Raw genomic sequence first — 14,666 nt, forward strand, 5'->3', positions numbered from 1 at the left:
CTTTTGATGTCTTACTCAATGGATTTGGAGGAATTTTTTCAAAATGCATTTTTTCCAGGCAAGGGGTTAACCTTGATTTTTGTTCGAAAATCCGAAAAAAATAAATTTGCAATTTTTACATAAAAAAATAGGCCTGTTTATTGTGAACTCGCATCTGTAAACCAAAACTTGTTTCGAGACCTTAATCCGAAAATATCGGCTTCCGAATGTAAGAAAAAAATATTTCGATTGCGAATAATTTAGCAACCAGACATCCAAGAAACTTTTGGTTTTAAGATATGAATAGAGCTCAAAGAGACCTTTCTTTTAATGCCTTACTCATTGGATTTGGAGGAATTTTTTCAAAATGCATTTTTTCCAGGCAAGGGGGTTAACCTTGATTTTTGCTCGAAAATATGAAAAAAAAATATGCAATATTTTTACATAAATACAAAGGCCTGTTCATTGTGAACTCGCATCTGTGAAGCAAAACTTGTTTCGAGAATTAAGTCCGAAAATATCGGCTTCCGAGTGAAAGAAAAAAAATATTTCGATTGCAAATAATTCAGCAACAAGACCTCCAAGAAACTTTTGGTTTTCAGCTATGAATAGAGCTCAAAGAGACCTATCTTTTGATGTCTTATTAAATGGATTTGGAGGAATTTTTTCAAAATGCATTTTTTCCAGGCAAGGGGTTAACCTTGATTTTTGTTCGAAAATCCGAAAAAAATAAATTTGCAATTTTTACATAAAAAAATAGGCCTGTTTATTGTGAACTCGCATCTGTAAACCAAAACTTGTTTCGAGACCTTAACCCGAAAATAACGGCTTCCGAATGTAAGAATAATATTTTTCGATTGCAAATAATTCAGCAACCAGACCTCCAAGAAACTTTTGGTTTTCAGCTATGAATAGAGCTCAAAGAGACCTATCTTTTGATGTCTTACTCAATGGATTTGGAGGAATTTTTTCAAAATGCATTTTTTCCAGGCAAGGGGTTAACCTTGATTTTTGTTCGAAAATCCGAAAAAAATAAATTTCCAATATTTTTACATAAATAAATAGGCCTGTTTATTGTGAACTCGCATCTGAAACCAAAACTTGTTTCGAGACCTTAATCCGAAAATATCGGCTTCCGAATGTAAGAAAAAAATATTTCGATTGCGAATAATTTAGCAACCAGACATCCAAGAAACTTTTGGTTTTAAGATATGAATAGAGCTCAAAGAGACCTTTCTTTTAATGCCTTACTCATTGGATTTGGAGGAATTTTTTCAAAATGCATTTTTTCCAGGCAAGGGGGTTAACCTTGATTTTTGCTCGAAAATATGAAAAAAAAATATGCAATATTTTTACATAAATACAAAGGCCTGTTCATTGTGAACTCGCATCTGTGAAGCAAAACTTGTTTCGAGAATTAAGTCCGAAAATATCGGCTTCCGAGTGAAAGAAAAAAAATATTTCGATTGCAAATAATTCAGCAACAAGACCTCCAAGAAACTTTTGGTTTTCAGCTATGAATAGAGCTCAAAGAGACCTATCTTCTGATGTCTTACTCAATGGATTTGGAGGAATTTTTTCAAAATGCATTTTTTCCAGGCAAGGGGTTAACCTTGATTTTTGTTCGAAAATCCGAAAAAAATAAATTTGCAAAATTTTTAGATAAATACAAAGGAATGTTTATTGTGAACTCGCATCTTCAAACCAAAACTTGTTTTGAGACCTTAATCCGAAAATATCGGCTTCCGAATGTAAGAATAAAATATTTCGATTGCAAATAATTCAGCAACCAGACCTCCAAAAAACTTTTGGCTTTCAGCTATGAATAGAGCTCAAAGAAACCTTTCTTTTGATGCCTCTCTCATTGGATTTGGAGGAATTTTTTAAAATCAATTTTTTCCAGGCAAGGGGTTAACCTTGATTTTTGTTCGAAAATCCGAAAAAAATTAATTTGAAATATTTTTACATTAATACATAGGCCTGTTCATTGTGAACTCGCATCTGTAAACCAAAACTTGTTTCGAGACCTTAATCCGAAAATATCGGCTTCCGAATGTAAGAAAAAAATATTTCGATTGCGAATAATTTAGCAACCAGACATCCAAGAAACTTTTGGTTTTAAGATATGAATAGAGCTCAAAGAGACCTTTCTTTTGATGTCTTACTCAATGGATTTGGAGGAATTTTTTCAACTTGAATTTTTCCAGGCAAGGGGTTAACCTTGATTTTTGTTCGAAAATATGAAAAAAATAAATTTGCAATATTTTTACATAAATACAAAGGCCTGTTTATTGTGAACTTGCATCTGTAAACCAAAACTTGTTTCGAGACCTTAATCCGAAAATATCGGCTTCCGAATGTAAGAAAAAAATATTTCGATTGCGAATAATTTAGCAACCAGACATCCAAGAAACTTTTGGTTTGAAGATATGAATAGAGCTCAAACAGACCTTTCTTTTGATGTCTTACTCAATGGATTTGGAGGAATTTTTTCAAAATGCATTTTTTCCATACAAGGGGTTAACCTTGATTTTTGTTCGAAAATCCGAAAAAAATAAATTTGCAAAATTTTTAGATAAATACAAAGGCCTGTTCATTGTGAACTCACATCTTCAAACCAAAACTTGTTTCGAGACCTTAATCCGAAAATATCGGCTTCCGAATGTAAGAATAAAATATTTCGATTGCAAATAATTCAGCAACCAGACATCCAAGAAACTTTTGGTTTGAAGATATGAATAGAGCTCAAACAGACCTTTCTTTTGATGTCTTACTCAATGGATTTGGAGGAATTTTTTCAAAATGCATTTTTTCCATACAAGGGGTTAACCTTGATTTTTGTTCGAAAATCCGAAAAAAATAAATTTGCAATTATTTTATCTCGCATCTGTGAAGCAAAACTTGTTTCGAGACTTTAATTCGAAAATAACGGCTTCCGAATGTAAGAATAAAATATTTCGATTGCAAATAATTCAGCAACCAGACCTCCAAGAAACTTTTGGTTTTCAGCAATGAATAGAGCTCAAAGAGACCTATCTTTTGATGTCTTACTCAATGGATTTGCAGGAATTTTTTCAAAATGCATTTTTTCCAGGCAAGGGCTTAACCTTGATTTTTGCTCGAAAATATGAAAAAAAAATATGCAATATTTTTACATAAATACAAAGGCCTGTTCATTGTGAACTCGCATCTGTGAAGCAAAACTTGTTTCGAGAATTAAGTCCGAAAATATCGGCTTCCGAGTGAAAGAAAAAAAATATTTCGATTGCAAATAATTCAGCAACCAGACCTCCAAGAAACTTTTATTTTTCAGGTTTCAGCTACATATGAATAGAGCTCAAAGAGACCTTTCTTTTGATGTTGAGATAAAAAAATGAAGAAATAAATGCTGCACTTACTATTCAATGCAGTGTTTAATAGAAATTAGTGTTCATTACTTGCACGAATTATAAAACCGAAGACGTGTTCTTGAAGAAACTGTGTTCTCCTCCACACAACAACTACTTACAGACGAATGCTCTTGTTTATCCTAAGCAATCATCTGTTATTTTATAGTGTAAAAGGTTAAGGTATTAAAATAACGTACCAATACCTACACAGCAACTGAAATTAACTTTTTTTGTGGCATTTTGTAATTGTTGATGTCAAATATCCTCAAGGTATGTTGTGTCAAACAAAAAATTCAATTAATCTAAATTATTGTATAGTTTTAGGCATTAACATTATTGAATATGTTCTATCAAGATTTGCTTGCATATTGCTTAGCTGATAAAAAAGATTTCCTTGGACATCTTAGATTATGCTAACAAAGTACCAGGGAAATCAAATTTAAAAAGTTGAGATATAACTTTTGCGGCCACTCTTACCAAAAAAGTGGGAACATTAAAAAAGGAGGTTAATTTATTATTTGTTTTCGGAAAAGTGTACAAAAATAGTTTTTGAAATTAAAATACATACAAGCTTTCTTAAATTTGTTTTTCACTTTTTGATTCAATGTAGTTTCACCTTAATTCCGAGCGAGGTGGTGATGAAGTCACAGCGAACTATCATAAATATATCTTTTGTTCATCATGACCCGGAACACGTGTCAAATAAATACAACCCTGGACAACGAGCAAACGGAAGTAAATAAATGATGAACTATTTGGATGAGTTACCTACTGTTCAACAGTAAAAAACACATTTTTAGACCTCAAAACAAAATGAAACGCATAGATAGTGCAAAACGCAATAGAAACTAAACGAAAAACACTTAGGACCGGTTTGTTCACAGTCGGTTATCGTTTAATCCAGGATTATTCCATACAAAAATCCTTGATTAAAAGATAATCGAGTGTGAAAAAATCGGCCCTTAAACAGAGTATTCATTTCAAATTTAGAATTCACCGAACACATTAATCTCATAGTAAACAAAGCGAGCTCAATGCTTGGATTTGTAAAACGCTGGGCAAAGGAGTTTGACGATCCATTTGTCACACTTTCTTTTTATACAACTGCTACGTTCGACCCCACCTCGAGTACGCTTCCCAAGTATGGAGTCGATTTTATGAGGTTCATAAGAATCGTATCCAACATAATTGTATACGCTTTGCTCTGAAGGGTCTACCTTGGACAGATCCTTACAACTTACAACTTACCACCTTGCGATTAGCGGATTCAACTTTTAAACATGCAAACTTTGCAACAAAGGCGTGATAACAACGATATTATATTCTTTCATCAATTAATAAAAGGCCAAATTGACGCTCCTGACTTATTAGGTTGTCTTGGCTTTAACTATCCGGGGGGATCTCACCACCAACAAAGATTTGAACCAATTAAAAACAAGGGTGCTTGTTTTTTTACTTCAACAGGTAAAATATAACAGAAACCTATGTGAAAAACATGCTACATGACAAAATTCGGGATGAAGGTTTTAGATAAGGCAGGGACAAAGGATTCATAAAGTTTTTAAAAATATTTTTGGTGAAAGGGTGTTTTTTGGTGGGTTGAGTTGTGTGAGAAAGGTATCATAACAGCTGACTTATATTTTATTAATTTTTAAAACTTGGTGAAAAAGTTTTGTTTGGTATAAAAATTAAGAATCCATAAAGTGTACAAAAATTTCTTGAGTTAAAGGGTGTTTTTTTTTAGATATGTTGAAATTCGGAATTAGTACCACAAATTTTTTCATGTGAAAGGGTGTTTTTTTATGTGTACAGAAAATATGGGTATATTTGGAAAAGTGTGCAATACTAGAGTAATACTAGTGGTAGGTACCCTAATGAAATTCAGGAATTATGTTACTTTTAAGATAAGAAACAAGAATCTACAGTGTCTATAAAAATATCATAGTTAAAAGTGTGTTTTTTTTAAGTGAAAACAAAAATGATGGGTCACCCAAATGAAAGTTGGTAAAAACATTGAATTTGGGATAGAAAGCAAGAATAAACAGTTTTCATAAAAAAAAATTTAAGTCAAAGGTGTTTTTTTCGAAGAGACAGTAAAATCTGAAATTGGTCCCAAAAACAATTAACAATTATTTCCCAGTTTTTGTGGTACTAATTCCGAATTTCATCATATCTTTAAAAAAAAACACCCTTTAACTGAAATGATTAGAAAGTAGAGCCTTTTCTAAATTTTACAAGAATTAAACCACTTAAAATTTTTCAATTTAAACCATTACTTTGGAGACACCTTGAATATAAAGAAAAATTCTTTAGTTAAAAATTTTTTCGAACGATCTTTAGGCATCTTCTCAAGTAGCACACTTGTGTATAAATTGGTGTAAATTCATTAATTTTGGTGTAAAATTGAGAAAATTGAAAAAATATGGTGTATTTCTCAAAATTAGTGGTATAAAAATTATACCACTGTCTTTTCTGTACAAAATTTCAACATTTTTTTAAGATTCCGTGCAAAAAATACACCGATATTCAGTTGTTTTTATAATATACCATTAATGGTGCATAAAATTATTTGATTCTGAAATCAACCAAAACGGTTTATTTTGTACACTCTGTTTGGTGTAGGAAGCACACCCTGTGGACATAAAATTCACCAAAATGCATATGTGAGAGACGCCATATTTTTCAATGGACGCCATTTAAAAATAGAAGACAGCGATTAATTATTTTATTAAAATAGTATATTTATCGACCTAATAGTCCCGCATTCTTAGTTTTTTCGATTCATTATAAAATAACTTTTCTTAAAAAAATGTAAAACAACACAAAAATTATAATTTTTGAAAAATGGATTCTTAAAATCGAAAAAAAAATCATTAATTCACTGACATTTTTGAGGCGCTCGATTTTTAGAGGGGGTAGCATCTAAAATTAGTAGATAGAATGTGTTTCGTTTTAAAATTTGGCAAACAAAATCATATTTAACCATTGGTTTCTTATGGCAATATTATGAAAGTGAATAAAAATTCATTTTCATTTATTTCATAAGAAATGTTTGAGATAAAAAATAAACTTTGGTTCAAATTTTAAATCAGAATAATTTAAATAGTGTATTTTATCCATAGATTTATTGTGTATTTTTCAATTTCAAAGGGATAATTTTCACCAAAAACAGATCATTTAATATACCACTAGTGCCATTTATACACCAAAATCGGTATATTTTTTTAACCACCGGAGTTTATTTTATACGAGAAAATGGTGTATTTTTTATATTCAAAATGCATATCACGAAAGTGCAAAAAATACACCAAATATTTTGGTGTATCTTAGACTTTTGTGCTACTTGAGTTAAAGCTTGTAATTATAAGTCAATCATAAGGCTTGGCAACCCTTAACACCTGTTTTCATGTTGATCATCATCGTAGTCGTAATCATAGTAGAGAGAAGAAACGAAAAACCACAACTCTACTATAACCCACCTGGTTTCATTTGAGCATTGTTCACCTGAGAAACATTTCACAAATTTCAGTTTTGAGCTAACCGTCGAATACGTCAAACGTCCGCGCTCGTGTTCGGTTTCTTCGGAATTGTGTTTATATTTGGTTATTATTGTATACTTCTCTCCTGTTGTTGTTGTTGTTTTTATTTGAAAAAAAAAAAAAAAATACTCTCATACCTAATTTTTGTCTAGTGTGTGTATTCTTAACTGTTTGTGTTGAGTAAAGTTATTTCCCCCTTTACAACCAAGTTAACTATTACAAGCAAAGTATTTGTACAATTTATTAACCATACAACCCACACACACATACACCTGAGACAAGTGTATAATAATCATCAGACACAAGATACATACCTTGAAAGGTAAAATAATAAAAAAAAAAATAAGTTAAAAAAAAGGAATTAAAAAGCAAAAAAAAAAAATATTAAAAATAAATATTCTTTACGACCGACATCGTTAACGACGACCACGACGACGACGTTTGTGTGAAATTTCTCAAGAAGAAAGTTGATGTGATTATTTTTTTTTTTTTTGTAGTTTGTTCAATTTATGTGTTGCATATTGGTTTTTCAATAAATAGAAGAAAAAGAATTAGATATAAAACAACTTTTTGATCTACATTCATATCGAAAATAAAAGAAATACAAAGTTGTGAAAATTGTTGTTACATTTCTTCCGAGTCGATTTTAGTGAATAATTGGAATAATTTAACATAATTACTGAGGTGATTTCATTAAGGGATAATCCAAATAAGCAGATACAATCAACAAAAGTAAGTAAACCAATAAGATGGTCAAAAGTCCAATATAATATTTCAATAGCTCAAAAAAACGAGTTCGCTACTCAGCTCTTTCGTTTAGCAATCCAGCATCCGCATAAGAAGAGACGGAAAACAGTTTTTATTTTTTTTTTCTTGCAGCCATATTCTTTATATTCTCTCCTGTGTGCACAGCCACACCAACCTCCCATTTCTTTCTATAGATTTTCTATAAAATTCCATTGAAATGGAGATTAAGTGAATGAAGTGAGGTGGAGTGGTGCTGGTGCTAGTGATGCTGGTTGATGGCTGATAGTGGCGGTGAAGCGATGTGACGGTGGTTGGCAGAAATTCTATGCAAAACTATCTTTAGTAGTAGATTTTTTTCTACTTATTCTTAAACTATGTATACACACTAGTGTAGGTGTAAATAATGTGACAGATGAGTTAGAAATTCTGTATTAGTTTATTTTTTGTTTTTGTTTCTATTTAATAGTTTTTTTTTTTTTAATCATTTAATTTTATTTTATTTGTATATCTACACATGAGTTTGGGTAGGTCATATTTTAAGTATGCGTAAGTGCGTCCTAGTTTTTCCGGAAACTGGCCGCCAATGTTGAAATGGAACGATGAAAAATGCTGTTTTTTTTTTTGCTGGAGAGAAGCTTGATGGGGCGAAGCAAGATATTTTTAAGTTTTTTTTTTATATTATTTTTTTTCATCTGTTGTTTTTGGGTAGAAAGTTTAATTCTTGTTTTACGAGCTGTGAGGAATGTCTTCTCGCACATATGTATGTACATTTGTCGATGAATTGAAATATTTAGGGGCGCAGAATTGAAAGATGTATAGGTCTAGAAAATTCGTATAGTTATATGAAGACACTTACACACACATAAACATCAAAAGAAATCTCACCTGAATGCCGCTCACATCAGTGAATGAATTTTGGTGTAAAGAGGTCCAATTATGAACTTGAACCTATGTTGTGGACTTTAATTCTTAAAAAAAAATATTTATGTAAGTTAAATATGTGTGGTCCAAACACATACGTAGATTTTTTATATTTGGGATTTTGTGTTTTTTATTAATTTCTGGGAATAGGAAAGTCTGAAGATAGAGGAATTTTGTTTTTTTAGCAATCTTCAGCAAGGCTCAAAGTAGATTCATATATTTATGAACTATGCATTATGGATTATGTTTAAAATTTAAAACACACAAAAGGGGTTAGACTTGCCACTCTTTATATTTTACAATTAACTCGTTTTGAGGTAAAAAAAAGGGTTTGAAATGAAATAGCGATCAATGCATTAGCTTTGAAGTTTTACTGCTAGGCCCATGATCCATTTCAATTTTAATGGAGTGACCTTGAGCTGCACGGAAAAACTCTAAATATGATCTTTAAAACAAAGTTTTAAGTCGTTCAGAAAAAGCCATTTATATGGATGATATTTTTAATTGACAGACGGTGGCCTTTTTATAAAAATTCTACAACTTCTTTCCAGAACCTCTTCCATCAGCTTTGACTGATTTATTTGATTTAAACTTCGCATCATTTGGAGTTTTTTTATTTTAACTATAATTCGTAAGCATAGCACTATTAACAAAAAAAAAAAAAGTCATGTGTGCAATTCACACGTGGTAGAAGTGAAACCTTAAAAAATCATTTTTCTTGCAAAAAAAAATCGAAAAAGTCTACCTTTTTTTATTCTATCACCTTTAAATCCACCCACCTACATATAATAAATTTAATATCACCCGAAAGCTTATTGTTTCAGCTCAAAATATTTATATCGACAATGTCTATACAACATCTACAAAAAGAGCTAGAATTTTTTGAACCCAATCAATTTTTTCATCAAAAAAGTACAAAAATCAATCTTTTTTCTTTCATTAAATCTATTTTTTTAAATGACAACTAATGATAAATTTTATATCATCTGAAAGCTTATTTCACTTTTTATACGACGTATCAATCATATTTCTTCCATGCCTACAAAAAAAAAGTAAGAATTTTTTAAAGCCAACTATATCGAAATTTGAAACTGAGAATACGGTACTTTCCACACTGGTTGCTGGTCATCGGCAACAGATCTCCACAGGTGTTTTGAGGTATTTTTCAATTTTTTAAATTATGTTATGTTTTATATATCAAATAAAAGGCTATGTTATCAGCATGCGTAATAAAGTTAAATAAAATTTGCAGGTGCACTAGATCAAAAGATATAACGTGTGTAGAAAAAGAACATCTTTGTACCGTTATCTCAGAATTTTGAATATGAAATTAATTGAAATTTTGTACAATTATAGTTTATTTAATTACCTATCTACAGTACAAATTTCATTCATCTTTCTTTAAAACAAAAATGTAATAACAAGTTGAATGTTCGTGTCGCGTTTTCGTTTCATCTTGTTTCAAATCACTATGATACTAAAGAAGTTTTCACTTCAAAAATAGTACCTTTGTTACATTATTTAGACCACCTCCATTTGACAACTGGTAAACCTCATATGTTTAAAATTGTTGATTTATTCACTAAAAGCTAAAAGGTAAAAGCTTTGAAAGTGTTTCTAGATTATTCATTTCTCCCGCTCATCGAAGTCAACGTTTCCTTTTATTTTTTTTCTTTGGGTCAGTCCATGAGCGAATAAGATTTCCAGTGGTCTCTCGGATTCCTCTCGTTAGTTATAAGATCTCTTCTAAATTTCAAAAATAGTTTGCCACGGAAAGCTGAAACGATCTTTAATTCTTCTAAGTGAACAGTTTCAAAACTAAAATTTCTCCTCATCCAGCGTGCCTGTAATTTTTTTTAGAATATGCACTCGAATCACATAAAAAATTAACTTTTCTTATAGATAAGATAAGTTAATACTGAATATGAAATAATATCAAATCGCATACAATGTTGAGTGCTTAAGAAAAGTGTGTCGTTGGTTGCTTGATTGTATTTACATGGTGTCCCACAGTCACCGCTCCCAAATTAAAACCAAGGATTTTTGAGATCATTTTAAGTCGTTTTCATCCCGTTTTCGAGTTATGGATTCTGTATTTTAATGATTTTTGCTCTTTTTTTCCTTAACCCCTTGTAACCCAACATTGTAAATTTTAAAATTAATAATGTCAATCGAAAGGGCTTTAGCTATAATAAAACACGTATTTTTTAAAAATTAAATAAATTCATTATTTGCTTAGTTATTTCGAAATTTATGCAGTAAAAAAAAAGTTTAAATAATTTATTTTTGTAAATAAATGCAAACATTCAAACAAAAAGCTATTTAATATTTATTTTTAGGCGCATTCCTAAAATCCAAAAATAAAGCCCCGTTAGTTTATGCACGAAAAATATTTTTTCTGAATTTCGTAGTTTTTACATAAATTTGCTTGTTTTCCAAAAAAGCCAAACTTTCTACATTAACTGCCAATTAAAAACTATTGGTGCTATTTATTAGAAATATGGCGCATTATTTCGATAAAGCAATTATTCTTAAAGATTATGTAAGAAGCTTTAAAAGTATAAAAATATGTTTTTCACAGCTTTTTTTTAATATCAAGAATTTATTACAGTTTTAGTTTTTCTCAAAACTTTTTTTCTGCGGACAGCCGTTTCTCCGAAATTTTGCATCAAATCCAATTTTTTCGTTTTTAAGTTGTTTTTTTACTTTTATATAATTTTATTAAAAAAAAAAACACGTTAATGAGTATTAATTTATTTCCTTAGAAAAATAATTTTTTTTCATTAAAAAACAAACAAACTGAGTAAATAAAAAAATAAAAATAATTAAAAATAGTTAAAAATTGTACACAATTAATTCAAATAAATTGAAACTTTTTTTGAGCTTCATCTGTTTGTTTTTTGTTAACCGCAATAACTCTGAAAATATTTTAATTCATTCGACTTCAAATGACGTCAGGAATCCATGGTTTTCATTTGGGGCGGTGACTGTGGGACACCCTATATAGATGCTATCGGATTTAAAACTAATCTGCGAATGATTCTCAAACTATAGGCGTGTTTTATTGGTAACTCAGTACTTAGCTCAGTAAAATTTAGCACGGGAAACAACAACAAATGATTACTAAGGATAAATAAAAGTTTTTTGTTTGTTGGTTTACAGAGAATTTTTTTTTATATAAAATTATACATTTGTAACCATTTAACAATAAAGGATTGTTAATAATAAAATAAAGTAGGTAATCGTTTATTGTTGTTAACAGCAGAAAATGCTTACTCAGTAAAATACTGAGTACCACCGAAACACGGCTTATATTACCATAAGTTACAGCCAGGCGGCTATAAAGTCGACCACTATGTATTCTTAATTTCTACCTGCCAACTTAAACCAATGAACTTGAGTAGCTTAGTGAAAATGATCCAATTTGATTCTGAATATTGCTTTCTTTCTTCAGAGAGAACTTTAGGTTGCAGTCCTCAGTACTAAATTAGAATTCTCGAAATATTTCTTTAGATAGAGATACCTTAGGTATATGAATTTGCCCTATTTTGGAATTGGATATACAAAATCAGTAGTCCATCTAATCAATAAGAGTCATGTAGAGTAGAATAGATGGAAAATCTTGGCGTCGTGGTTTTAGAAGCGCAAAAAAAAATTTCTTCAGCACGATGAGCAAAAAGTGTTCCAGGTAATAGATTTGTGTAATGTGTACCTATGTGTAAAGATTTTCTTGAACTCTGACCATTTGCGAGTCCGACAAAAGATTTCGTTCATAGAGTACGCCCTCAAGTACAGAAGAAGTCATGACAATTATCTTCAAAAAAGCTAACATGCGAATAAAAAAGGAATAGTGAAATCGATTTATTTCTGTCTCAGTGCTAGTTTACGATTAATTGAAAACAGGAAGGTCTGTCTCCATATTCCTTAAGGAAGAATTGACTTCTCTCTAAAATTCAAATTAAAACTTCAAAGCAAATTAAAATTTCATACAAAACTATTCCCATCAACAATGTATCTATCTGCTTCAGGGTCACAAAAAATCGGTCAATTATTTATTTATTATTGTGAGTGTGACAAATATAATTATTTTTGCTTTCATGTGTGCCGAGATCTTTTCATAATGATTCTCATCGACAATGACGCACGTCTTAAGATTTCTTTTTTCATTAATTTAATTTTAAAACCTTTTAAGTTAAAAACTAACTCAAGTTTCTTCATATACCTACATAAATATTTATACAGGCTTTTACTTATACCCATACTTATGACTATTGTACATGCATATAGCACTATTACTTCTATAAACTCTTTCAACAAGTCCTCTGTTGCGGAAAACAATGTATAAATAGTAAATAAACACATGCGATTATTTTCATAATTTATCTTTTGTTGTATCTTCGTTGTCATTTTTGTTTACAATTTATCTTGTTCTTCTTTTCATTTCTGACATCATCAGTTGACATACTGGTAATGTCACTCTCTCAATACAGTTTACGATGATAAATAATGAAAACAAAAAGAACACAACTTGGGCTTGTTTCAAAAAAATATTGTTGTAGACAAAACAAATGATCGAGGAACAATACTGACCAAAATATAGACTAAGTAACGTATACTATCCATGAGCCAAATTAAATAGCCGAGTGGACAATTCTCACCCGAATTAATTTTTAAATGAGATTTTTTTTTTCATTAAATGTTAATAAAAATGTAATTATTCAAGTTTTTTTTATTCATTTTTGTTTATAATTTTCACTTTCAATGTCAAGTTCAAATATTTTGTTCTGTGTTATTATGTAGGTGATACTTAATTAGCAGTTGTTTTTAGAATTTGTTAATGGAACGATATAAATAATGAGGGAATTAATTACATTATTCGATATTATTTGATATCAAGAAGTCAGAAAAAATATTTTTTGTGTAAATAATTTCACACTGAAATCCTTATAGTGTTTTATTTTTTATATAATTTTTAATCTTTGGATTAAAGTTTTGATAATCTTTTATTTGCAACGTTGCGTGTTTCTATTCAATTTCTACCTGTGGTGCTTTTCAATTTATTTGTGTTGTCTATCATTCATTATAAAAAAAAAAATTATTTAAACAGCAATTTTGTCTACATATATAAAAAACAACGGTTTTCTTTGAAAAGCTTAGTAACAACACTGATGCTATTCATCTTTATTCATGTAATTTTATTTATTTCATATTCCCAGAGTTATATTTATAGTCTTCGAGATAAACTACGGTAAAGTTTTTTTCTGTTAATACTGATCCATTCATTCGCTAAATTAGCCTTTTCAAATGGTTCATTAAGTCTTTAACTATCGCATAATGTTTCGCTGGACTATTATGATATAATCCAATTACAACTTATAATATGCCATATGTTTATAGAAATGAGAAAAATTGCCGTTTATGGTAATATCTGACAGACCATATATACATAATCTGAATTCATTTAATAGACCATAAATTTGGATAGAAAAATAGTATCACCCACATTTTGGTGGTCAATAGTTTTTGGTGAATTGTTGTTTTTGAATTAAAGGTATACCTACTCTGTTGAATGAGATACTTTTACTCCAAATAGAATCATCATCATTTTTGAAAGAATACACATAATGATACCTACTACCCACATTAAAAGTAATAACTAAGCAATCAAGAAAAAAGTTCACAATGGTGCTGAAACCTGCGTTTATTGAATTAAAACATCGAATTTTATGTTTTTTTTTCATGGTAGTTCGAATGGAATTGAGAACAGTTTAAAATTAACTGGCTTTAAATTTTTTCTGGAATTGGAATTTAAATAAAATGGTATTATATCTATAGCTCAAACTTTATAACGTGTTCCGCTAGATTCCAATGAATACTGATTGCACAAGAAAGTTAAGGAGAGTTTTGAAATTTTGAATAAATTTCCGACAAAAATCAGGAATGGATTTTTGAAAAAAAAAATTTTATTATTCGCATTAATTTGAAAAATCAAGAAAAAAAAGATTTAAGTTGCTTTTGGGATAATCAAGCGCAAAGTTGGACATATCGAGAAATCCAGTAATGTTAATTCTGTAAACTAATTTTTTTTAAC

General features: G+C 30.0%; 1 protein-coding gene across 1 annotated transcript in view; it reads left to right on the forward strand.

The window, feature by feature from the left end:
• Positions 1–6,891: 6,891 nt before the first annotated feature.
• Positions 6,892–14,666, forward strand: part of LOC129917870 (hillarin) — a 55,362-nt gene continuing 47,587 nt past the window's right edge. Inside the window, exon 1 of the mRNA XM_055998065.1 lies at positions 6,892–7,639. The gene's annotated coding sequence lies outside the window, so the exon portion shown is untranslated. The remainder of the gene's footprint in view (positions 7,640–14,666) is intronic.

The sequence above is a fragment of the Episyrphus balteatus genome, chromosome 1, assembly GCF_945859705.1.
Source record: "Episyrphus balteatus chromosome 1, idEpiBalt1.1, whole genome shotgun sequence".
Lineage (NCBI taxonomy): Eukaryota > Metazoa > Arthropoda > Insecta > Diptera > Syrphidae > Episyrphus > Episyrphus balteatus.